At 40.4% G+C, this 27418-nt stretch overlaps 1 pseudogene; it reads right to left on the bottom strand.

The window, feature by feature from the left end:
* Positions 1-242: 242 nt before the first annotated feature.
* LOC122971731 overlaps positions 243-27418 on the bottom strand; it is a 35212-nt pseudogene continuing 8036 nt past the window's right edge.

The following is a 27418-nucleotide window of genomic DNA, read 5'->3' as shown; positions in this document are numbered from 1 at the left end:
TGAGCCACAGCACTGCTCTGTTTCATCCTTTCATCTGCAAGAGAACAACCAAAGTCTAACTTCAGCAGTTAAATACAGACAAATGGTATGTTTTTATAAAAAATGACACAGTGTTGATGTCACTTAGGAAACAGAATTACTCATTTCAAACACAGGATTTTTAAAAAGTCAGTAAACAAATAATGTCATCTACAAGAATATGAAAGTTATGAAAATGTTACCTGGTTTCAGGAGTAGAGGTCCTAGTGAGATGGCTGCAGTGTCATGATGGGATGTATCCCTCACCACTCTTGTGTGGTAACCAGGGTAGCAATGCTGCAGGAAAACAACATTACAGGTTTTCAGCAGAAGATTTTAGCCAAAGTTAATTACACGAGCTGCAGCCATCCTCCAGTCTTACAACAAATACACACAATCAAAGTGTTACTTACAGCTGTGCAGTTGTTGTGGGTCAAAAGACACAGGTGGACCTGGCAGTGCAGGTAGATGGATGAAAAATTGGTGAAGGTGAACATCCTGAAAGAGAAACGGGCCACGGTGGAGATGCCATTTTGAACCAGCTCTACTGTACCATCTGCTGGGTTCGGACACCTGGAAGACAGAGAAGATGGTAGAAGTTACAATGTTAGCAGGCAGATGATGAAGTAAATTAAGCTGTACTAGAGAAGATGATTGAAGTGAGTACTTCTACTTTTTCAGCATCAGTCAGGGGAATTTTCTTTTTGAATTTGAGAATCAGTGTTCTGACACAGGATCAAATTAATTCCTTTACTCTGCGGTAATGAGATCCCAGCGGACAGGGTAGCTGGCATCATTGAAAGGTGTTGCCCAGCATGAGTCCAGAATGGTGGAAATCTGTCGTCCATCGACACCTTCTGTCTGCACCCCAATGTACAATCTCTGGTCTATTTCCATTTCTAGGTTCCTGCTTCTGGTTAGGGGGATACGGAAGCCAGCGTCTTCATAGGGGATCATCCTTAAATGATAGCGACCCTGGCCAGATGGAAGCCTCTTGTTCACAATGCTACAGAAAAAAATACACAGTGTAATTAAACCAGAGAAAGAACAACTTTGTTCATGTGGGTAGATTTCATATTCATAAGTATAATGTATAAAATATGTAAAATAAACACACATTTGTGCTAAAAAATACAGAGAATAGATAATGCATTCTTAATAACTCACTGAAAAGGACTTAATCAATGTATTACGAACACTGCTACAAAGATGAGTTGTACAGTAGTAGGATAAATACCAAGTAGAAGCATTTTGTCAGGTATAAAAACAGGTTTGGCAATTAGCCATTTTTCTTTTGTGGCATTTTATGCCTATATTGGATAGCGGCAGTAGAGAGATGACAAGAAACGTGGAGAGAGAGAGAGAGAAGGGGAACAACATGCAACAGAAGTCCTCTGCTGGAATCTAACTGCAGACATTACGGTTATGTTGGATGTTCCATTTTCGGGACCCATTTCAACAACATGAGACAACTGACAGCTGACCAAATTACTGTTGCATATGTCAAAAAACTGTACTGTGGGGATGTGAAACACAAGATTGTTCAGTAACGAAGTTATTAGGTCATAATGATGATGTAGGGTTGAGCTCTTGCACAGTTCTGGACCAGCTAAATGACATGATACAACACATTTATGTAATAGAATGTAAAAATAATCAGCAGTGTTGTTGTATGTGGTCTTGCAAAAAAAATAAGATGCCCTTGAGTCACCAGGACTTTGATTAATCAAAAAAATCAATCATAAAATGCATCACCTCTCGACAGGGTTGATGCCCACATCCATGGACAGGGCCTGGGCCAGAGGGTATTCACAGGTAAAGTGCAGGTGGATGCTCTTCTCACGGCTGATGAGGCCCTCATGGGGGTCCACATCGCCCTGGATGGTGTTCTCATAGATAAAATGGGTCCCGTTGCTCTGTGAGAGTAAGATGATAAAGATGAATTATATTTTAGATGCAGTATGCTTTTAACTGATCCACATGAAGTTGTGCTGTGGAGAAGTTTACATCTAAAATGCTCTTTAGGCTGTTTCTATAAAATATATGGCCTGTACCCTCAGTACTGTCCCACACAGCTGGTCATCATTGTTAAAGTGGAACACCAGTCGTCCGTCCTGGACAGTCCCATTGCAGGAGTGCTCTCGGAGGTGTAGGGCACTGCAGTGGAAACCAGCTTCAAACAGCTGGCAGCGGGACAGGGACATGGTACCTGAACTACTGATACAAGTGATGGATGAGTCTATGAAAGAGAGATAGAAATAAAAAATTATTTGCAAGTGACAACATAATGTGTTTAAGCTTGTTGAAGCAAACAGTCATTTGCTGTAAGTAACTATTTAAGTTTATTCACAGTTATGAACTCGTGGTACAGTAGACCAAATCATTGGCTGACAGAAATTTTCTTTCAACTTTTCAGCCGTTGGAATGAAATCATATTTCAACAATTAAAACAAGTTAAAGTGAACACATGCAGTATTTTCAAAGTCTTCATCTTGGCTCACATGCAAGAGATCTGAAAAACAAAGCAGTGCTTTAATAGGAGCTGCCCTCACCATAGCTCTCATTGTTGGCTCGATGGTGGTGCTCATCACAGAAGCAGCCATACACACCATCCTTCTCACCACACCACTCATGCTCTGCACAGTCCAGATGTTCACAGGGGTCTGACTCAGCTGGAGAAATAGTGGGGAGAGAATAAGACAAAGAGTGATGAAACTGAAACAAAATGACAGATCATACATATAACTAACACAGTGCAAACATACCACACAGCAAAGCAGAGCGCCACTCAGGGATGTTCAAACCCAAGACAGAGCAGGTCCTTTCATAGGCTGAGACAGCAGAACACAGCATGCCATTGGCTGGGGTGTAGAGGCAGAGATCATAGACACAGGAACTGAAAAATGGCTGGGGGTCTGAGTGCAGGTGACAGGCACTGAATGGACCACTAGAGTTGGTGATGACACTACAGAGTTCAGAGTATTCTTCCATGAAGGGACAGTCGTTCAGTCCATCACCGTTCTGATTATCGGTGGATCCACAACTACAAAAGACAGAGTGTTACACTTCTAACACCTGGCTTTTTTTAAAAAAGAAACTTTGCTCAGACATGTTTTTGTCATCACTGCAGCTGACTCAATGATATATCACTAATGTAATTTTGGTGATTTCCAAATAATAAAAAAAAAGTTATGAGTTGAGAAAGTTCTAGTTCACAAGCTTTCAAAAGCAAATTGACTACCTGGTAAATAAGAAATGTGGGGTGGTCAGGCAGAAAACAAGTTAATGTACTGAAATGCATTTAACTGACAATACAGGGACAATATTTTGTTGTTTGTGTGAATATTCAGCATAGTATAGCTGCCATTACACTCTATTACATTAACTTCAAAATTATCCTTCACTGTTTTTCCTAACAACTTACCCTGGTTGACTTGTGGGTGCCTTCCAGCTGTGTCCAAAGTCATTGTCATTTTGTGCCAGTGTACCATTGGGCAAGACTTTGTCATCTGCAGGATCGCTGTTGAAGTTACCACACATCCCAGTGACTCTGTTTTCACAGTGTTGGCCGATTCTGACCAGTAAAGTACTCTGACCATCAAACTGGACTATCAGGTCTGTGGCATCGACCACTATGTAGCTTCCCTGCCTTAACACCCGAGCTAAGGTTCCTGCAGTGGTCGGAAGAGACACTTCAGTGTTATTTACCTGTGAGGATGAAAGATTAAAGAGAGATGAAGGAGAGGTGGGGAGGTACTTGTTGTCAGTCATGTTTACACTTAATATATAAAAAGTTGTATAAAATAAGTATAAAATAAAGTAAATAGAGTTTACTGTACTTTTACTCTTTTGTTAGGGCCGATCCTGACGTATGCACTCTCTGGTGGATTTGAGAGGTATATATCCACTGCTGACACAAATGACACACGGTTGTTGCCACGGTGATTATTGGTGGCTACTACCTGAAACTGTGTTTCATTGGTGCCGTGGTTCACACTCTCAGTGATGATGTAAGAGCATGTGCCCTGGAAATGAGCCAGTGCCCCATCAAAGGTGATGTAGTGTGGGTCCCCCCACACAGTGCAAGTAGACATTGCATCAAAACAGCCCAGCTGGCTGTTTTTGATGGTACACTCTTGTGCAGGGGTGCAAGATGCAGCAGAACAGCGCAGGTCATTGGGAGCATGGCATTCACATCGCTGGGAGCATCCTTCTGTCCAGAACGATTCACCAGCCTGTAGCATGTGAGAAAAACAGAGACATACCACATAATAGGTCAAATAATGTAGCTTCAAATGACTAAAATTCATGAACTCAGCTTTTGCTTAACATTGTCTTCCCATTTTAAGACTGACACAGTATAAATATTGTGTGTCTATATCTTACTGTGGAGGTAAAATATGCAATCTTAAGGTGGAAAAGAGATTCAGGTCTGACGCCAAGTGTCCCTGTGATACATTATAACTGAAAACCCTCACTGCTGTCTGTGCCTGCTCCTGCACCTGCTGTGTTAATTAGGCTTTAACTTTCTGCCTCAGGGGTCCTGTATTCTTGTGTTGAGTGTGGGAAAAAAAATGTAATTATTGTTATTATTTATTATCATTTGATTAATATGTTGTAAAGTGTCTACACTGTTTGTCCATCCTTCCAGTTTTTATTGCTGCAAGTGGGCGTTTAGTAGTCAGTGGGAAACAAAGCTTTCTTCAAGTAATTGTATTGAAAATGGTTCATTTCGAAGCATTTGATACAGCCAAAATGGCGACATTAGCTGGGCAACTAACTTGCAAATGTATGGATGAATTAAATCTGTGAATGTGATGAAAAAGTCAGAATAAAAGTGGTTTTACTGCTTTTCTTAGTGTCATTTTGTTCAATAAAGACTATATTATTAACATTTTTAAACTGAGTTTACAGCTCTTTAAATGCTGTGGCAGACACCTCTCTGATACAAGTGTGAAGTAACAAGGCCTTGTTTGGGGTGGTCATATGATTTTTGGCATGGTGAAGTGAGGCATCAAAACATTTTGCTGCGATACTTTTGCTTGAAAAAGGTTGATACTGTGTCGAGTAGTAGACTGCTTCCAGCGTAACATCATTAGCATTGAGACTGTTGTATGCTTCTTGCACAAGGCTCTACATACTTGCGTGTGCACCTGCAAACCTCAGCAATTAGGTAAATATAAATATGATTGATGGACAGACGCGATGCATGCCTTTTGAAATTTGAAACACTGCTGTCTTGGACCCAATCACCTCCACCTCTGTTTAATATATCCACCAGTTTGAAGGCTTACCAAAACACTGCACAGTAGTTTATATGAGTAAGTATTTTACTGGTCTGGAAAGTTAGCAGTGTAGTCCTTTTATGTCACATGGCAACATGGTAATTTATTTTGTATTCACTGGTATGTGACTTACTTCATAGTAGAAGCCGTCATATTGGCAGCCACAGCTTTCCACAGGGATACATCTTGTCCCACTCCTGACAAAGCCTTCATCACAGAAGCATCCCTCAGAGCAAACCTGCTCACAGGTGCTATCAATGCTGCTGGCGCAGGTGTGTCCACAATCAGTACCGCACAGCTCATAATGGCTGTTGGCTGGACAGTCGAGCCCTTTAGAAGTGAGGAAAAAAAATGATTGCTACTAGATGGTTATGAACTTATGAGATTTATCCATTTAAAACATGACACAATAATCAATACAGTAGGTCAATAGCACATCTTAAGTTAATGGTCAATAGATTTCTGGTATTTATTTAGTTTTATTAGATATCGACTGGTGGACTCACTGCAGGTGGTGTTCTGTCTCCAAGGGTAGATTCGAACATTAGCAGACTGACAGGCACTGACATATGCCTGAATGGCCCTGCACAGAAGATCCTGGCCCTCATTTCCCGACACACACACATCAAACACACAGTCAGTGAAAAATGGTCTTGGATCCACCTGCTCATGGCAGAAGCTTAAGGGGCCATCAGGTGCTTGAATCACATCACACTGAGCTCTAGCAGGAAGCTCATTGGGACATTGTGGACAGGAGGAGCCACACCCATCACTGCAGGTGTAGTTGCCCGCCACTTTCCAAGCTGTCCCAAACTGAGTTGGAGTAGTGACCATCATTCCAGATGGGGTGCGGAACTCATCATTTGGATTTCCGTTGAAGTTTCCACAAAGTCCACACGTTTGCCCACTGTATTGATGAAAAGAAGTAAATACATTCACTGTCATTAATCAAAAAATAGATGGTTATTAAATGTCTTAAATACATTTGAAAATATATTTTTAAGCATGTCAAAGCATCCCAGTTAGAGCTTTGGTGAATGGCAGAGACCTGTAATTTGAAGGTACAGAGATAAACACTGTACTATATCCATCATAGGTGACACTCAAGCCAAAATCAGCACTGACAAATAGACGAGGTCCACTTGCATAGATAGACACTTGACCTCTATTCAAGATAATAGGTAAATTTCTCGTCACTCCATTTACCTAAAAAAGAAATTGAAAGAATGATTAGGTTTTCTTTTTACAGACTTCTGACAGCCTCTTCTCAAGAAGAAAAAAACAGATTCATTCTTTTCTAATTAAGATTACATATACTTACAGTAATGTCTTAATCTTCCTACTACATTATTCAATTAATCAGAAGAATGGGTATGGTTGTCAATTATTTTTGCCAATTAGATTAAATCAGAATCTAAATAATGTGTGGCAATCATCTAATGAGGAATATTTGACATAATTTCAACAACTCACCTCTACCACACCATTTCTGTCCCTTGAAATATGCACTTGATAGCCCCACACGTTCACATAAACTTCAGCTGTAATTGAAACTGGCAACCCATTCCATGGCTCATTCTTAGCCTCCACAGAAAATTGATGCAGGCCATCAGTGGTGTTGCACAGGGTTGCCAGAACATAGCGGCAGGTTCCCTGGAAGTCATAGGCTTTGCCATCAAAGGTGAAGTAGTGGGGGTCCCCAGAGGCAGAGCAGATGCCATGAGGGGTGGGATGGCAGCCAAACTCACCCTCTACCACACGGCAGGACTCCTGGGGACCACAAGTGTTTGGGATACAGTGGACTGCTCCAGTTGTGCCATTACAGGTACACAAGTTCTGACATTCCTCACCATCCCAGAACTGTTCACCACCTTGCCGATAGCGTCCTTGGTGATGGCATCCACAGTCTGTTGGTGGTACACACTGATTGCCATTGAGGACAAAACCATCATCACATTGGCAACCCTCCTGGCATAGAGTGTCACAGGAGAAGGGGAAGGAAAGGCTGGGACAGGCGGATGGACAAGTTGATCCACAGAGTTCATAATGGCTGTCTGGAGGGCAGGCTTGCTCTAGAAAAAGACAAAAAGATTAATTCACAAAGGTCATTACATGTTTTTTTATAACAATTCCAAACTTAATCCAAAAGTGGAAAGTGCTTACCACACCCAGTTGCATTCCTCCATTGTCCTAGGGCAATGCCCTTCTGCTGACATATTAGTGCATAATCACGTAGAACCTCACATAGCGCTGATGCTGGATCTCTTGAGGCACTAATGATCTCCATACATGCTTCCACATGCTGCAATGGGTCCACCGTGGCCCAACATTGGGTAAATGGCCCATGTGATGAGACAAGAATGCCACAGTACTCACTAGAGTTGTAATTTGTTGTAGAATTATGATTTACACTTTCCACACAATGTGCAGCGAGGGAGCCATCTCGCCAACTGTCCCCAAAGACCTGAGAGCTGTTCACCAGGATGCCATTGGGTGTGCGGAAGTCATCCCATGGTTGACTATTGTAATCACCACAGAGTCCACCAAGTGAACCATTGTAGATTCCAGGTGCAGTGACTCGCACAAAGTGAGGCCAGACTGTCTGTACCGTTACACCAAAGGAGGTGCGAAGGATGATACTGTGAATGCTGCTGTGATAGATGCGGATTCGGTTGGTGGATGAGCTGAACGGTAGTCTGATGATCTGACTGTCAATCTGCAGGGCAATTTAAACAGTCACTTTTATATTTTCGTGGTTAACAGGATTTAAACAAAGGTACGTGCTTTTAAATATTATGGTGTTATCTTGTGAGGAAAGACAGTAGTAATAATATTCATATTTTTCTCAAATGTCATTTTGTCTTCATTAGTTTTCAAATGTCTCATGTGTGAATTGATGGATATATCACATTAACAGTCTTTTTTAAAGTGTTCCAGTAACTTACTTGTACTCTACTGCTCCTTGCCATCTCAATGGACACGTGAGTGCCCTCTGCCTCAAATTTCAGCACCCTGGCAAAGCCCTGCTGGCCACTGGGCACTTTCTCTGCTGTCACCACAAAGTGGGGGTGACTAGACAATCCCACTACTTTGGCAAGGGTCAATCGACATGCCCCAGGATACCGGTATGACAGACCATCAAATGTATGATATGACCCTGGGCCCCTTGTCCAGCATGTTCCATAGCTGTTAGGTCTGCATCCTCTTTCACCCTCCTCCACACCGCATGATTCAAGTGGGCCACAGCCATAGGAGTGGCAAGTCATTGAGCCAAATCTGCAGCTACAACGTCTCCCACAGTCCTGGTCTAGTATTACAGTCTCTCCAGAGCGGTAGTAGCGACCCTCAAAGCTACAGCCACATTCAGCATGAGGGACGCAGACCCCACCACTGAGGATGTAGCCCGAATCACAGATGCAGCTCTCCTGGGCAGGAAGAGGGCAGTTGTGGGTAGAATTGGGATTGACACAGGTAGCAGGACATCCTGTGCCATTGGACACAAAGTGGCTGTTGGCGGGGCAGGGGATTTCTAAGAAAAAAACAAATTGATCTTGACATCATGGAAAGTTTACTCAAAGAAAATTTTGAAATAGTGTTATGTGACTGACAGACATACCACAGAAGCCTTGTCTCCTCCAGCTTGGGAGCTGTATGCCATTCTGTTGGCACTGACTTGCATACACATTTAGTGCTTGGCACAGAATGGGCTGGTACCCTCCTCCTACACACAGATCGTACACACAACTCTCCACAAAGGGCTGTGGAGGAAGTCGTTGATGGCAAGCAGCAAAGGGTCCAGAGCTGCTCTGAAGGATACCACAATGGACAGTGTTGCTGTATAAAGCATTCTGAGCCTCAGTGCAGACAGCACAGTCCTGACCTCCACATGGTGCCTCACAACCAGGCTCATCGTCCCCTGATGCTTGCCAGCTGTTGGCAAAAACCACATCAGAGCTCACAACCTCACCTTGGCGGGTTCGAAAGTCATCCCTGCCATCATTGTTGAAGTTTCCACACAGGCCACATGTTTCATTCTGGTAAGTGTAGGGCACGCTGATTCTGACATAATGGTTGACGTCATAGGATACCTCCAAACCAAAGTCAGTACTGACGATCACAGAAAAACCTGACTCATAAACCTGGACAGTGCCATTATTGAGGGAGAATGGAGCGGCTGCAAAGTTTCCATTAACCTGTAAACACACCAGCAAGTATGTCAAGAGCAACAAGGAAATAGTTGTTTCAATACACAACGATTGAAGTACTCAGTATAACCCATCAGAATCACCTTGGCCTCACCACGACGTCCTTTGACAAGCTCAATAGTTTCATTATAGACAAACACTTTGACCAGTCGTGTCCAAGAAACTCGAGTGCTGCCCCGATGCTCATTCTTGCCCTCTACTCTATAGTAGGGCAGCCCACGACCACATTGTTCCGAGAGAACATAAGTGCAGGTGCCCTGGAAGTGAAACACTGTGTTATCGAAGGTGTAGTAGTGTGGATCACCACTTATGGTGCAGGTGCCCCTCTGCACTGTCTGGCAGGAAAACTGAATGTTGCTAGGCCTGCAGATTTGGGAAAAGGAGCAGGGTTGGTTGTGGCACTGCAGGCCTGCTGAGGTGCAGGTGCACATCCGTGCACAGGTACTGTCGCTCCAGAATGAGTCTCCCAACTGCACAGCTTGACCTTTAAAAGATTCAAAGGCATAAACTTACATGTAATGTAACCATTCACATGTGTTTGGGCAGTACAAACAAATGTGCATTGTATATACAGACAGGTGACAAATTAAAGGAAAAATGGTACAAGCCTTCGAAGTCACCAGATTTCAACCCAACTGAACACCTATGGGAGATTTTGGACCGACGTGTTAGACAACACTCTCCACCACCATCATCAAAAAGATATTCCCTCATTTGGTGTTTTGATAATGGTGGTGGAGAGCGCTGTCTAACATGGCAGTCCAAAATCTCCCATAGGTGTTCAACTGGGTTGAGATCTGGTGACTGTGAAGGCCATAGCATTGGGGCATTGTCATCCTGGAAGAGACCACTCCCATCAGGATAGAAATGTTTCATCATAGGATAAAGGTGATGACTCAGAACAACTTTGTATTGATTTGCAGTGACCCTTCCCTCTAAGGGGACAAGTGGACCCAAACCAAGCCAGCAAAATGCCCTCCACATCATAACAGAGCCACCAGACCCCCTCACTGTAGGGGTCAAGCATCCAGACCTGTACCAGTTTTTCCTTTAATTTGTCACCCGTCTTTAGTAATGGACAGTAAACTACAAATTTACTCATTCAAAAATCAAATAATCTCAGTTACTATGATACAATCTAACAACAGTTTAGTGCCCAATATAGTCAGCTGTAGTTGGCATATAAAACATCATTAATTTCTTCAACAAGTCAGGATTTATTGTAGGTACAGGTACACATCACTTACATATAGCACACAATAGTGATCACCCTCTGTATCTGGTCTTACCATTGAAAGTGCAGCCTCTTGATCCATGGTCTGTCCGGAAGGCCCAGCGACCTGGTACATTGACGTTGCTGCTCAGGCGGAAATTTGAGTTACTGCCTGATGCAGTGCTAGAGAATGATCCAGGGATGATGATATAGTAATTGGAGTTTATTGTGTCATAGCCAGCCTGCATATGAACATGAAATAAAAATAAATAAAAAATAATAAAAAAACTTCAATTAAACTTATGAAACACTAGTATGCATTATGTATACACGAGATATTGTCAATTTTAGTCTAAGCAAGTAAATATACACATAATTGTAGTGGATCTGACCTGTATATTCAAACGTGTTGAGGCTATTATCCCATAGTTCATCAAAATGAAAGAATACTGGCCTCCAGAGATCAACACCGCTTGGACAGTTGTGCGCTGGAAAATATGAATTGATCACCATATGTATTGTTTGTACAATACTCTACATCCTGCAATTCAGAATCTATTTGTTACAACACCATATCAAGAACACATAAAAAACTGACAATGTATATAACAATCAGTTTTTAATTTGTTTTTATTTATGTCACTATATTCCTTTTCAGTTAATAATATTCACAATTAAATTATATTGCCTACGATTTAGCAAGTTAGTATGAGCCAGCATGTGACAAATGCTGTATTTTGTGTTAGAATATGTATATTTTATGCTATGAAACATGTTAGGTATAGAAAATGTACCTTGGGGAAGTGGGTGTCACTTTTGAATTGCAATATCATCACCTCAAACATTTGTAACACTCACACGTAAATGCACTTTAATGATACCATTTCTTAAAATACTTTTGCATCAAATCTGTCTCAGAAATATTCTTTATGTCTTCATAATTTTAATTGTATTTCCACAATTCAGGATTATTTTGTCCTCCTTTTTGATGATACTGGATAAAGTTGACTTACTGTTCCTGAATTTGAGTAGTATGCCACCTCATACCATGTTGCAACAAAGACCCAGTTGGCATTAAAGTTTATGCTTGGGAAGTAGGTATTAATGTCTTGGGTAGCTTGTTGAAGAACACTTCCACTGGTGTATTGGTTGTAGTAGACCTGACCCATTTGCCTGTTGTCCAAATCTGTCCAGAATGGAGCTATGATGTCTCGGGATCCACGTAGTGGGAACCTTTGAGGTGAATTTGTACTCAGTGGACTGTTAAATGTCAAGTGTCCATTGTGGTTGACCTAGGAAATAGATGAGTAGATAACACAGAAGTATTTGTCATCACCTACAATTTCTACATTCACAGGCCCAGATTTTTTCTGGTACCAGAGCAAAATTATTCTTCAATAATTTTGTTTGCTGTTGCAAAATACAGACTACAACCATCTGTAGTCATCAGTCCTTTTGTATACAAATTAATAAAAAATAATTAAATAAAAAATAAAATAAAATTCAACTCAAAATCCGATTCAACTCCAAAAATATTTTCACAGTCTACATAGAATATGTAAATTATTTTGTCAAAATTAATTTTACATACATAAATTTGATTATATGTTCGTCCAAAATAGACAAAAGGTCGTTGCAAGGTAATCCGTGGTGAACTTCCATCATCTGATCGAGAGCTTGCAGTTCCAGATACTGGGTAGAGGGGTCCTAGAAAGCAAGTGTAATTCACAAAAAAAATGTACTAATATTTTATTAATAATTTGGTAATATATTGTATATTAAAACCAGGCTTGGCAATAGCAAATATTCTGCAAACCATGTATCCACATACTGCATCTAATTTCCAGCATAAAGTAAAAGGAAAAAAATTGCTTATCTGTAAATTAGAGACACCTCTCGGCATCATGTAGTAAAATTTACCAACACCACAAAATAGAGCCTCCAACACAAAACAGTTGAATCAACACCTCACTAAAAAATTATAAAATTCACGAAGGTGGGATTCATTGCAGGGTTGATAAATAAGACTGCATTAGTTTTAGAGTGTATTACTTGTGCTCATCTATGTACTTCAAATTATTTTGTGTTCAGATTCTACCTCCTGTTCTTTAAACCCATATGAAATTATAATCCACTGTAAATGCTCAATCTTTATACAGAATAAGTACAATATGAATGATTGTACGATGACATACATATGAGCAAATGAAAATTAAATGTCATAGAAGCTTCAATATGAACTTACTCATGACCTGAGGAGTCACCACACCTTTAAATGAAAGAAAGAAGGCAAATGAGTAATATGGATGAGCAGAAAATGTACATTATTTTTCCAAATCCAGGCAAGATTATATATGCAAAACAAATAAGATTATTAGTCAGATGGAATTGAAACTAAATAAAATATGATAAAATAAATTGAATTACTTACTTATCATCCCCAAAAGCAGCACAAACAACATGATTTGACATGCCATTTGGCCAGGCTCACAATTCAAATCTGGTCACCAAAAATAGTACTTCAATAAAACTTAATTTCCATTATACCATAACATACATAAAGTATTGAGTTAAATGTAGATATTAGTGTAAATTAAGTAGGAAATGAATGTTGCTTATAGTAGCATAAAAAAGTTTGACAATAAATTCTAAAGTAAAATCACCTGCTAATATATGCTGTCTGTTTCCCTCTCATCCTTCTGAAACTGCAGGGCTAGAACAAGGCTTTATACAGAAAAAGATAACACAGTACCATGAACCTGTTTTGCTAGTTAAAGATTTACTTATTTATTGTATCATTTGTATTTAAGTTCTTTAAATTTGTTTAAATCGGAAAAGTCAACGTTTTTTCTCCCAACCTATTACCCAAACACTCTACTTTGCTTTGATAATAATAGAAAACTATTGAACAATGTTCAGAATAAACATAAGAAGATGTAATCTAATACTTTACCAAAGGCTTGAACCTTTAATATGTTGTGTAAAAAGGGTGTTTCTCAACACTGATTTACAGAAGGACGTCAGTCACTTTTACCCACACTGATAAGACTAGAGGCCAAATTGTTCTTCCTTGTGGAAAATCACATATTTTGTATTTCAGTGATACAACACCATGCCAGTGTTTCTACATGTTTAAAAATCATGTTTACATCACTATCATGTTTATATTACATGAGTACTGCTAATGGTGAACGTCCCCATTGCCACTCCTAGAGCCCTTGGGATGAGCAGGTTAAAGACTTCAATTAATTTGTGAAATATCTGAACATCTAATAAATGGATTGGCACAAAATTTAGTACAGAGATTCATGGTACACAGACGCTGTATGGTAATGAGTTGGTTGATCCACTGACATTTCCTCTAGTGCCACCACAAGGTTCACATTTGTGGTTTTTAGTGAAATGCTTAAACAACTGTTGATTGTCATGAAATTTGGTACACACATTTATGTCCCCCTCAGGATGAATTGACTTAACTGTGGTGACTTTCCATCTAGTCAAAATTTGAATTCATGTAATATTTTGGTTTATGACCAATTGCCTGCAAAAATAATGTCATTCTCATCAACTTCGTGCTTTGTGCTAATTAGAAAATGTTAGCATGCTAACATGCTAAACTAAGATGATGAACATGTTAAACATTACAACTACTTAACATCAGCATGTTAGCATTGTTATTGTGAGCATTAGCATGCCGACTTTAAATATTTAGCTCAAAGTATCACTGTGCTTAGCCTCACAAAGCTGCTAGCATGGCTGTAGACTCTTTGTTCTTGTTTTAATATAATATTCTATAAATTTCAAAATGTGTTTCTCCCATATTACAAGCAGGCTTTCCCTTAGCATTCCTCGTTGCAATACAGTCACATACTTCAAGCCACTCTTGCTGAATAATTTTCTTTATTATTTTTATTACAATTTAAAGGCCTTATTATTTATTTATTTTATTTTATTTCATTTTTGTTTTTATTTTATCTTCGTTTTTTTCTTTATATTATCTTTAGCATGTATCCTCAAGACATTTAGATATTAATAAATGTCTTAATTTATCCTATAACTGGTTGTTTGTTTCTTTGAGCTGCAGTAAACAGGTCACTGTTTGGGACAAGAATTTATGGTTATAAGAGTGATTCATTGATTAAATTGAACAAGGATTAGTGCTTCCTCTTGGCACTACCAAATCCTAACACCTAGTGGTTTCAAGGTCAAGGTCATTAAATAATAAAGTATTAATACTCCTACATTTAATATAACATGTTTTTCCCATGTTACAAGCAGGAAATAGATTTATTTTAATGATGTATGAAGATAAACCTGTAGAGATGTGAAACTGGACTGAGACACAGTTGGTAAATCATTACACCCAGCATGATTGTCAGTCTTGTTAAAGGGGGAAACAAGATATAATGTTAAACATTTATCTTTGTAGTGTGACACTGTGATACACTGTGTACCTTGTGTATTTTTTTTTGTCACATCTCTTGCATCCTTGTGCTATATTACCTTTTTTATAGTTTGTTTAATGTCTTTATTGATTTGTTTTTCATCATCTTATTGTTTCTTCTGTTTTTTATGGTCATCTTTATTATGCAACTCTTACTTTTTACAATAAGATACTTAAATGGACTTTTGTAAGATGTCTGATGTGTTTGTCAGTAACCATATTAAAACTCTGGCAGCAAAACAAATGTCCTACTTGTAGGATGACTTGGATGATTCATAGATAATTCGTTGGTAAAACAGCATTTCTTTCATTTCAAACTAAGAGACATGGAGAATACCTCACCCCTGGACCTTGAACTGACCTATTTGCTAAGTGGGTTTCTGTCAGCAGGATATTACCCAAAAGTTAAACACTGTGACAAAATGGAGATTGAACAGACCTTTGGAGAAACTCTTTCTGATCAATAATTTGAATTATGGCCTGAACTAAAAGTATAAGCTGACTCTAAGGCCACTTGGAGAAAGACCAAACAAAACCCCACCTTAAATGGGACATAGAAGCTCTAACTCACATTCCTGAGGACTTTTGATTAATGTTTGGTCAATATGTATTTGTATTTTAAAGTCACCTAAGTGTTTAAGTTTTGATCTATTAACCTCATAGACAATCATATTTTTATTTTTTATTTTTATTTTAGTTTGAAGTTTCCTTTTCTTCTTATTATTATTATTTAATAGTCACATTGAATGCTTTTATATTATGAAGTAACGGTCATGTTGAATTTATATTTGAATACATTTCTGAAAGTCATCTAATTACATAAATGTTGCCTAACTATTTCATTTCACTATAACATTTAACTTTTATTTCAGTGTAGATGGTTTGAGATGTGTAAATTGTTTGAGAAAGTTGAATCAATGAAGGTTAGATACTTAGACATCATGAAGTGTTAATATGAAGGTTAATGTTTGTTATGTTATTAGAAGAACTGACTTATTATGAAACGTATGTAAACTGCTTAACTGTTTTCCTGAATGGTTTTACAAATATGACACAAGGTGACAGGAAATGTTCAGACCTAGTGACTTGAAGTGTGATTTCTTCATCCAAAAACTCAGACTTCCCCAAAAAATTCCTTTATTTCAGAGGATCCAGCTGCAGTCATCAGCCAAGTCTAACGTCCCCGAAAACAAAGAAATTGAATATTCATCAACAATTTGGCACGAAAACCTTTAAAGACACCCCAAAACTCTGCCTGTTTTTGAACAAATTATAAAGAGGAAAGCTTAACTGAACTCAGTTGAGCTGACCTCCAGAACTCTAGAAAAATTCTTAGGACGCCTCTTTTATTTGATTTTCAACCAAATATACGTATTTAATCTTTTATTGAAACAAGTTAGTTCGTTTTTGTTTTATTTGTAACATTACGTTTTCTATTTCTACGTACAGTATTTTGTTTTTGAAGTAAACGCTGCTGAAGATCTGAGTGTAGTCAGATTAAATTTGCAGCAATTACTACAAGCCAACCACAGCCTGAATCCGTAATTTAAACTCCTGAAGAAGAAAACAACGCTTGAAACTGAATCTCTAGCTGCTTTCTGAGAGCAATACTGAAAACTAGACGTTAAGCAGGCCTAGAGACTCTTTCAGAGCAGCCTGGAACGACTTGACTCCTTCTTACCGGTGTTCAACACCTCACACACGAAAACGTGCCCATAGTCCGAAGCCTGATCCGGACTCTTCACTGCCAAACACTGCTGGTGACGATACACCAAACAACGTTGGATCTGCCGAGATGACGCCTCTACCACGACAGAACACCTCAACAGTAAGGCATAACATGGCTTTGAGATCAAGGGTTGATGTCCAATAACGTTAAAATTATAAGATAATTTCTTCAGAGAAGTTGAATTAGCTTTACCTTAGCATCCCCCATTGCAATACAGTCACATACTTCAAGCCACTCCTGCTGAATAATTTTCTTTATTATTTTTATTACCATTTAAAGGCTTTTTTCATATTTATTTTTATTATTTTATTATTTTTTTCTTTATATTACCTTTATCATGTATCCTCAAGACATTTAGATATTATGAAAAGTGGTTGTTTGTTTCTTTGAGCTGCAGTAAACAGGTCACTGTTTGGGACAAGAATTTATGGTTATAAGAGTAATTCACTGATTAAATTGGACAAGGATTAGTGCTTCCTCTTGGCACTAACAAATCCTAACCAAAAAGGTGCCAAAAGTGGTGCTCCCATTAACAAGGTAATTGAATAATAAAGTATTAATACTCCTACATTGAATATAAAATGTGTTTTTCCCACGTTACAAGAAGGAAATACATTTTTTTAATAATGTATGAAGATCAACCTGTAGAGATGTGAAACTGGACTGAGATACAGTTGGTAAACCATTACACCCAGCATGATTGTCAGTCTTGTTAAAGGGGGAAACAAGATTTACTTGTTTCAGTGGCTATTACTAGAATTACATAATATGGCTCACATTTATAATAATGATACTGTGGTAGTATAATGTTAAACATTTATCTTTGTAGTGTGACACTGTGATACTCTGTGTAGCCTACCTCGTATAAAAATGTTTATTTTGCCACATCTCTTGAATCTTTGTGCTATATTACCTTTTTATAGTTTGTTTAATGTCTTTATTGTTTTGTTTTTTCATCATCTTATTGTCTTCACTGTTTTTTATGATCATCTATATTATGCAACTCTTACTTTTTACAATAAGCTACCTAAATAGACTTTTGTAAGATGTTTGATATGGTTGTCAGTAACCATATTAAAACTCTTGCAGCAAAACAAATGTCCTCCCACTGTGTGGAGCACACAACTTGATTTGACCTGAATTCCCTACTACAAACAGTACTTTACGAGGCAGGAAGAAAACGTGCCAACTGGAGTAGTAGAGAAGAGATAGACCGTGTCTTTTCCTCAAAATCACCACTTATTTCCTGTTTATGATTTGCCAAACAGTTTAAATAGATTGACACATTTGCTCAGAGTTGTTTTATCACTACACAACAGGCAATGTTCCAAAAAAGCTCAAATAGTGGAGTCACAAAATCCAAAGTTGGTGTGACCTGAACAGGGGTCTGTCTCATTTCGCTTGTCAGATTACCTCAAGACAGTACAATGAATTTCCACCTAGAGGTGGGAACACCACAACACATCACAACACACATCCTCACTTCTCCACTCAGGTCGTGCTCTCCAAAAAAGTATGAAAAAGCCCCTCAGCTAATTAAAATAACAAACAAAAACCCCTGGCTGCCAGCTGCACAGTATTCATGCGGTATATCATACCTTGACAGTACAAGCATATAATGTATAATGTATAGCCCACTCACCCACCACACATGAAAAATGTGTATATATCCCGAAACAATGAGGTGGTACACAAGTGCAAGTGGCAAGAGGGAGAGGAGAGGAAAGGAGAGAGAGAGAGTGTGTGTGTGTGTATATATGTGTGTTTGTGTGCGTGCCTGTGTGTGTGTGTGTGTGTGTGTGTGTGTGTGTGTGTGTGTGTGTGTGTGTGTGTGTGTTTATATGAGAGGATGAAGAGGGTGAAGATTCATAGATGCGCCTCATGTTCTGATTATTAACTTGCTTTTATTATTTCAACAGTAATTTGCAATTTATTCTGTTACCACATGGGTATTTAGCCAAACCCTTATACTTGTTGATTAGCTGATTATTGCTGTGGTTGCTTGCAGCTTGCAGTAACCACACCCACTGTCACATTTAGAGAAGGGAGTACTGAGGAGAACTAGAGCGACTACATTGTAACTTGGAGTCAGGCCAGCAGGGTGCAACAAGGTATGTGAGCAGCAGAAAAAGCCTCAAATATTAGCCTATTTTAGAACCCTCTAGCATGTATGTAAGATAAAAAAAGGTTTATCCTTATCAACTTTAAAATGCCCACTGGACTGGGATTATGTAAGGAAATTCTTAGGCAACAATGGGATTTGTACTTCATTCAAAAATGTCTTCATTTATACCGTTAACCTTCATTAAACATGATTATATGACAGATATTTCATTATAAGTACCACCACAAAGGAACAGAGGATACAATTGATTGACATGACACAGAGTGAATACAGGAAGTGGTTGCAACTTCAGTGTACTGTACATTGCTGCCCCCTACTGATGTAAAGCAAAATTACTTCTACTTTTCCCCTGATGACAAGTACAAATACACAAGTAGAAAGCACAGCTCAAGGAAAAAAGACTGTCAAAGAAACCAAACCAAACCAGCATTCTATAATATTAACAATATCAAATCAGTTGTCGTGACTGAGCCCTGTTCAAATGTTGAGCTTTCATTCTTTTGAGGATGAAAAGTAACTTGCAGTTCTTACATCTATACTCAACAATTTAGCCACTGCTCACTAACAAACGCACTCTAGTGGCAGTCCTCACATTTACGTTGTATCATCTTTTATTTCCCTAGATCAGAGTTTTGGCAGTCAGCAGACTGATCATCAGGGTCACCAGGGAAGTTAACTGGCCTGAGGCACTGCTTGCTTTCATCATTCTGCCTGCAAGAGAAGAACCAAAGTTTACATAAAGTATATCGATTGAGATGTCATCTACAAGCTTGCTAAAGTTATGAAAGCATAAGCAAGCTTTACCTTTGCTATCTGGCATCAGGACTAGTGGTCCTAGTGAGATGGTTTCAGTGTCATGGTAGGATACATCTCTCTGAACTCTCCTGTGGTAACCCGGGTAGCAGGGCTGCAGGAAAACAGCATTAGAGGCTTCTGCTGACACTTTTACACAGAGTATTGCACATGTTGATAATCCATCTCATTTCACTTCAAACACACACAGAGTTGTACTTACAGCTGTGCAGTTGTTGTGGCTCAAAAGACACAGGTGGACCTGGCAGTGCAGGTAGATGGATGAAAAGTTGGTGAAGGTGAACATCCTGAAAGAGAAACGGGCCACGGTGGAGATGCCATTTTGAACCAGCTCTACTGTACCATCTGCTGGGTTTGGACACCTGGAAGACAGGGAAGATGGTAAAAGTTACAATGTAAGCAGGCAGATGATAAAGTAAAGCAAGAAAGTTAAGTTGTTAAAAAGAAGATGGGTAGAGCAAGTGAAGGGAGGCCCTTGTAGGGGCTATTAATTTTTCAGATTTTGCTAATCAAGCACAAGAAACCAGTGTGCGGAGACAGGGTGAAATTGCAATAGCTCCTTTACTCTTCAGTAATGAGATCCCAGCGGACAGGATAGTTGGCGATGTTGACAGGTGAGGCCCAGCAAGAGTCCAAGATGGTGGAGATCTGCCGTTCGTCAATTCCTTCTGTCCGCACCTCGATGTACAACCTCTGGTCTATTTCCATTTCTATGTTATGGCTACTGGTGAGGGGGAAGTGGAAGCCTGCGTCCTGATAGGGGATCATTCTCATATGATAAAGTCCATGGCCAGATGGAAGCTTCTTCTGCACAATGCTACAGAAAAACAACACATAAGGTGACTGTTACTCATTAATTAAGATACAAGGGACAGACCGCCCTTTTTCATATTCTAGGTTGATTACTGAAAGTGTAGAATGTGAGTAGTGGCCAATTACACCAAACTGATAGCAAAGGGCACCTATTCCCATCAGTCTTTGTCACTGTCGTTATCACTGTGTTCTTGTAAAAAAATGCACAGCAATTTTGAATTAGCTATAGTAGCAACAGGAATCAAATAAAACATGCAGAGATTTTATTGTGACTATCACCTCTCTACAGGGTTGATGCCCACAGCCATAGACAGTGTCTCGGTCAGAGGATATTCACAGTAGAAACGCAAGTGGATGTTCCTCTGGCGGCTGATCAGACCTTCATGAGGGTCCACATCACCCTGGATGGTGTTCTCATAGATGAAATGGGTTCCATTGCTCTTAAATTTAAATAACAAAGTGGTATAAGTTACTTTAAACTTAATACATCTTATGGAAAAGATTTACATGTAAGACAATAAAGATTGTTTATTTTTTAGACGCAATATGCTTTTAACTGATCCATATGAAGTTTACATCTAAAATGCTGTTTAGACTGTTTCTATGAAATGTATGGCCTGTACCCTCAGTACTGTTCCACACAGCTGGTCATCATTGTCGAAGTGGAACACCAGCCGTCCGTCCTGGACAGTCCCATTGCAGGAGTGCTCACGGAGGTGTAGGGCACTGGAGTGGAAACCAGCTTCAAACAGCTGGCAGCGGGACAGGGACATGGTACCTGAACTACTGATACAAGTGATGGATGAGTCTGTGAAAGAGAGATAGAAATAAAAAAAATATTTGCAAGTGACAACATAATGTGTTTAAGCTTGTTGAGGCAAACAGTCATTTGTTGTGAGTGACTTTTTAAGTTTGTATTCACAGTTATGAACTTGTGTTACAGTAGACCAAATCGTTGGCTGACAGCTGTGATTGCTGATGTCTGGTAGTTAAGTCATAGTTTAAAAGTTTGATGAGATAAAGTTATCTAATGTAGAAAATCTGATCTATTATAATTTGTAAACTCATAAATAAAATGCATAATTCAACTTTTCAGCCATGAAAAAAAATCATATTCCAACAATTAAAACAAGCTAAAGTTCAGTGTTATCTTGGCTCACACGCAAGAGATCTGAAAAACAAAGCAGTGCTTTAATAGGAGCTGCCCTCACCATAGCTCTCATTGTTGGCTCGATGGTGGTGCTCATCACAGAAGCAGCCATACACACCATCCTTCTCACCACACCACTCATGCTCTGCGCAGTCCAGATGTTCACAGGGGTCTGACTCAGCTGGAGAAATAGTGGGGAGAGAATAAGACAAAGAGTGATGAAACTGAAACAAAATGACAGATCATACATATAACTAACACAGTGCAAACATACCACACAGCAAAGCAGAGTGCCACTCAGGAATGTTCAAACCCAAGACAGAGCAGGTCCTTTCATAGGCTGAGACAGCAGAACACAGCATGCCATTGGCTGGGGTGTAGAGGCAGAGATCATAGACACAGGAACTGAAAAAAGGCTGGGGGTCTGAGTGCAGGTGACAGGCACTGAATGGACCACTAGAGTTGGTGATGACACTACAGAGTTCAGAGTATTCTTCCATGAAGGGACAGTCGTTCAGTCCATCACTGTTCTGATTATCAGTGGATCCACACCTAAAATAGAAAAACCATTATACATGACTTGAAATGAAGTACAAGGCGTGGCTTGCAAAATTTGTATTAAAATATGTGGTGGTCAAGCCAAAAAAGCCAATTTTCTTAATGTAGTAAAAGGTTTCAAGGTGGTCAGGCAGAAAAACAAGACTGTTAAGTTCATATACTGAACTGCATTTAACTGACAGTGACAATAGTTTGCAGTTTGTGTTAATATTCAGCATACTATAGCTGCCATTACAGTCTGTTACATTAACTTCAAAATTACCCCTCACTGTTTTTCCTAACAACTTACCCTGGTTGACTTGTGGGTGCCTTCCAGCTGTGTCCAAAGTCATTGTCATTTTGTGCCAGTGTACCATTGGGCAAGACTTTGTCATCTGCAGGATCGTTGTTGAAGTTACCACACATCCCAGTGACTCTGTTTTCACAGTGTTGGCCGATTCTGACCAGTAAAGTACTCTGACCGTCAAACTGGACTATCAGGTCACTGGCATCAACCACTATGTAGCTTCCCTGCCTTAACACCCGCGCTAAGGTTCCTGCAGTGGTCGGAAGAGACACTTCAGTGTCATTTACCTGTGAGGATGAAAGATTAAAGAGAGATGGAGAAGAGATGGGGAGGTACTTATTGTCAGTCATATTTACACTTAATATATAGATATAGAAAGTTGTATATAATTAAGTAAATATAGTTTACTGTACCTTTACTCTTTTGTTAGGGCCGATCCTGACGTATGCACTCTCTGGTGGATTTGAGAGGTATATATCCACTGCTGACACAAATGACACACGGTTGTTGCCACGGTGATTATTGGTGGCTACTACCCGAAACTGTGTTTCATTGATGCCGTGGTTCACACTCTCAGTGATGACGTAAGAGCATGTGCCCTGGAAATGTGCCAGTGCCCCATCAAAGGTGATGTAGTGTGGGTCCCCCCACACAGTGCATGTAGACATTGCATCAAAACAGCCCAGCTGGCCGTTTTTGATGGTGCACTCTTGTGCAGGGGTGCAAGATGCAGCAGAACAGTGCAGGTCATTGGGAGCATGGCATTCACATCGCTGGGAGCATCCTTCTGTCCAAAACGATTCACCAGCCTTTAGCGTAAGAAAGAGAAAAGAACATATTTTTCATGAAAATGTGGCTTATTGCAAACATAGAAAGCATTAACTGGGATGTGACTTACTTCATAGTAGAGGCCATTATATTGGCAGCCACAGCTTTCCACAGGGACACACCTTGTCCCACTCCTGACAAAGCCCTCATCACAGAAGCATCCCTCAGAGCAAGCCTGCTCGCAGGTGGCATTAATGCTGCTGGCACAAGTGTGTCCACAGTCAGTACCACACAGCTCATAATGGCTGTTGGCTGCACAGTCGAGTCCTGAATAAGTGAGGAAACAAATAGTGGTCAATGTCAGGTGTTGATTAACTAAGCCTGTATATAGATACAATAGGTCAAGAGACTTTCCTGCTGTTTCATATTTGTATATTACATAAACAATGCAATGACTTGCCGCAGTTGGTGTTCTGTCTCCAAGGGTAGATTCGCACATTAGCAGACTGACAGGCACTGACATATGCCTGAATGGCCCTGCACAGAAGATCCTGGCGCTCATTTCCTGACACACATACATCAAACACACAGTCATTGAAAAATGGTCTTGAGTCCACCTGCTCATGGCAGAAGCTTAACGGTCCATCGGCTGCCTGAATCACATCACACTGAGCTCTAGCAGGAAGCTCATTGGCACACTGCGGACAAGAGGAGCCACACCCATCACTGCAGGTGTAATTGCCCGCCACTTTCCAAGCTGTCCCAAACTGAGATGGAGTGGTGACCATCATTCCAGAAGGGGTGTGGAACTCATCATTTGGATTTCCATTGAAGTTTCCACAAAGTCCACACATTTGTCCACTGTTGGAGATAATAATAAAATGAAAAAATAAGTGCCAAAAATACAATAATAGGTCATTACCATTTGCGTAGAGTATGTGTGTAATTATCACAGTAATGCATTCCACTTTGAGCATTGGTAAACAGCAGATACCTGTAATTTGAAGGTACAGAGATAAACACTGTACTCCATCCATCATATGTTACACTCAGGCCAAAATCAGAGCTGACATATGTGTAAGATCCACTTGCATAGACAGACACACGACCTCCATTCAGTAGAACTGGTAAATTGTTTATTATTCCATTCACCTATACAATTGAAAAATAATGAAAATTTTGAAATGATGTTTATACTTGTATTATAACCTGGGCAATACTTTTACAACTAATAACAATGTTGATATGTAAGAGTTTAACAAATCTTGAATTGTTCAACTCACCTCTACCACACCATTTCTGTCCCTTGAAATATGCACTCGATAGCCCCACACGTTCACATAAACTTCGGCTGTAATTGAAACTGGCAACCCATTCCACGGCTCATTCTTAGCCTCCACAGAAAATTGATGCAGGCCATCAGTGGTGTTGCACATGGTTGCCAGAACATAGCGGCAGGTTCCCTGGAAGTCATAGGCTTTGCCATCAAAGGTGAAGTAGTGGGGGTCCCCAGAGGCAGAGCAGGTGCCATGAGGGTTGGGATGGCAGCCAAACTCACCCTCTACCACACGGCAGGACTCCTGGGGACCACAAGTGTTTGGGATACAGTGGACTGCTCCAGTTGTGCCATTACAAGTACACAAGCTCTGACATTCTTCACCATCCCAGAACTGTTCACCACCTTCCCAATAGCGTCCCTGGTGATGACATCCGCAGTCTGTTGGTGGCACGCACTGGTTGCCATTGAGGACAAAACCATCATCACACTGGCAACCCTCCTGACACAGTGTGTCACAGGAGAAGGGGAAGGAAAGGCTTGGACAGGCGGATGGACAAGTTGTTCCACAGAGTTCATAATGGCTGTTTAGGGGGCAGGTTTGCGCTAGAGAAGAGAAAAGATTAATTTAAATCAAATCAATTAATTTATCAACTGTATATTTAAATGAAAGCCGCCTCAAATAAAAGCAGGAAAATGCTTACCACAACCAGTTGTATTTCTCCATTGTCCTAGGGCAACACCCAATTGCTGACACATTAGTGCATAATCTTGAAGGACCTCACATAGCGCTGATGCTGGATCTCTTGAGGCACTAATTATCTCCACACATGCTTCCACATTCTGCCATGGGTCCACCGTGGCCCAACATTGGGCAAATGGCCCATGTGATGAGACAAGAATGCCACAGTACTCACTAGAGTTGTAATTTGTTGTAGAGTTGTAATTTCTACTCTCCACACAATGTGCAGCAAGGGAGCCATCCCGCCAACTGTCCCCAAAGACCTGAGAGCTGTTAACCAAGATGCCATTGGGTGTCTGGAAATCATCATTTGGATGACCATTGTAATCACCACAGAGTCCACCAAGTGAACCATTGTAAATTCCAGGTGCAGTGACTCGAACAAAGTGAGGCCAGACTGTCTGTACCGTCACACCAAAGGAGGTGCGAAGGATGATACTGTCAGTGCTGCTGTGATAGATGCGGATTCGGTTGGACGCTGAGCTGAAAGGTAGTCTGATGATCTGACCATCAACCTAAAGGGTAATTTAAACAATTAGTTTGATATTTTATAACCAACTGCAAGTTCAAAACAAAACTACAACAAAGGGGCATGCAATGTAGAAATAATAATATACATTTTTATTAAAACCTTTCTCTGGTGTTATTATTAATTTCATCACGTTTGTCTCTTGAAATATAGTAGTCGTCATATCAGTAACATACCTGTACTCTACTCCTTCTTGCCATCTCAATGGACACGTGTGTGCCCTCTGCCTCAAATTTCAGCACCCTGGCAAAGCCCTGATGGCCACTGGGCACTTTCTCTGCTGTCACCACAAAGTGGGGGTGACTAGACAATCCCACTACTTTGGCAAGGGTCAATCGACATGCCCCAGGATAATGGTATGACAGACCATCAAATGTATGATATGACCCTGGGCCCCTTGTCCAGCATGTTCCATAGCTGTTAGGTCTGCATCCTCTTTCACCCTCCTCCACACCACATGATTCAAGTGGGCCACAACCATGGGAGTGGCAAGTCATTGAGCCAAATCTGCAGCTACAACGTCTCCCACAGTCCTGGTCTAGTATTACAGTCTCTCCAGAGCGGTAGTAGCGACCCTCAAAGCTACAGCCACATTCAGCATGAGGGACGCAGACCCCACCACTGAGGATGTAGCCCGAATCACAGATGCAGCTCTCCTGGGCTGGGAGAGGGCAGTTGTAGGTAGAATTGGGATTGACACAGGTAGCAGGACATCCTGTGCCATTGGACACAAAGTGGCTGTTGGCAGGGCAGGGAATTTCTAAGAAAAAGAAAATAACATTGAACATTGACATTTAACCAAAATGATTATATGAAAAAAATGTTGAATAATTGACAGGCATACCACAGAAGCCTTGTCTCCTCCAGCTTGGGAGCTGTATGCCATTCTGTTGGCACTGACTTGCATACACATTCAGTGCTTGGCACAGAATCGGCTGGTACCCTCTTCCCACACACAGATCGTACACACAACTCTCCACAAAGGGCTGTGGGGGAAGTTGTTGATGGCAAGCAGCAAAGGGTCCAGAGCTGCTCTGAAGGATACCACAATGGGCATTGTTGTTGTATAAAGCATTCTGAGCCTCAGTGCAGACAGCACAGTCCTGACCTCCACATGGTGCCTCACAACCAGGCTCATCGTCCCCTGATGCTTGCCAGCTGTTGGCAAAAACCACATCAGAGCTCACAACCTCACCTTGGCGGGTTCGAAAGTCATCCTCAGGGTGATTATTAAAGTTTCCACACAGGCCACATGTTGCATTCTGGTAAGTGTAGGGCACACTGATTCTGACATAGTGGTTGACGTCATAGGACACCACCAAGCCAAAGTCAGTACTGACGATCACAGAAAAACCTGACTCATAAACCTGGACAGTGCCATTATTGAGGGAGAATGGAGTGGCTGCAAAGTTTCCATTAACCTGCAAGCACAGCAGGAAGCAAAGACAGTTATAAAATTATGAA

The sequence above is a fragment of the Thunnus albacares genome, chromosome 20 (genome assembly GCF_914725855.1).
Source record: "Thunnus albacares chromosome 20, fThuAlb1.1, whole genome shotgun sequence".
NCBI lineage: Eukaryota > Metazoa > Chordata > Actinopteri > Scombriformes > Scombridae > Thunnus > Thunnus albacares.
Note: the sequence above shows the minus strand (reverse complement) of the source record. Positions and strands in the feature narration are given on the sequence as shown.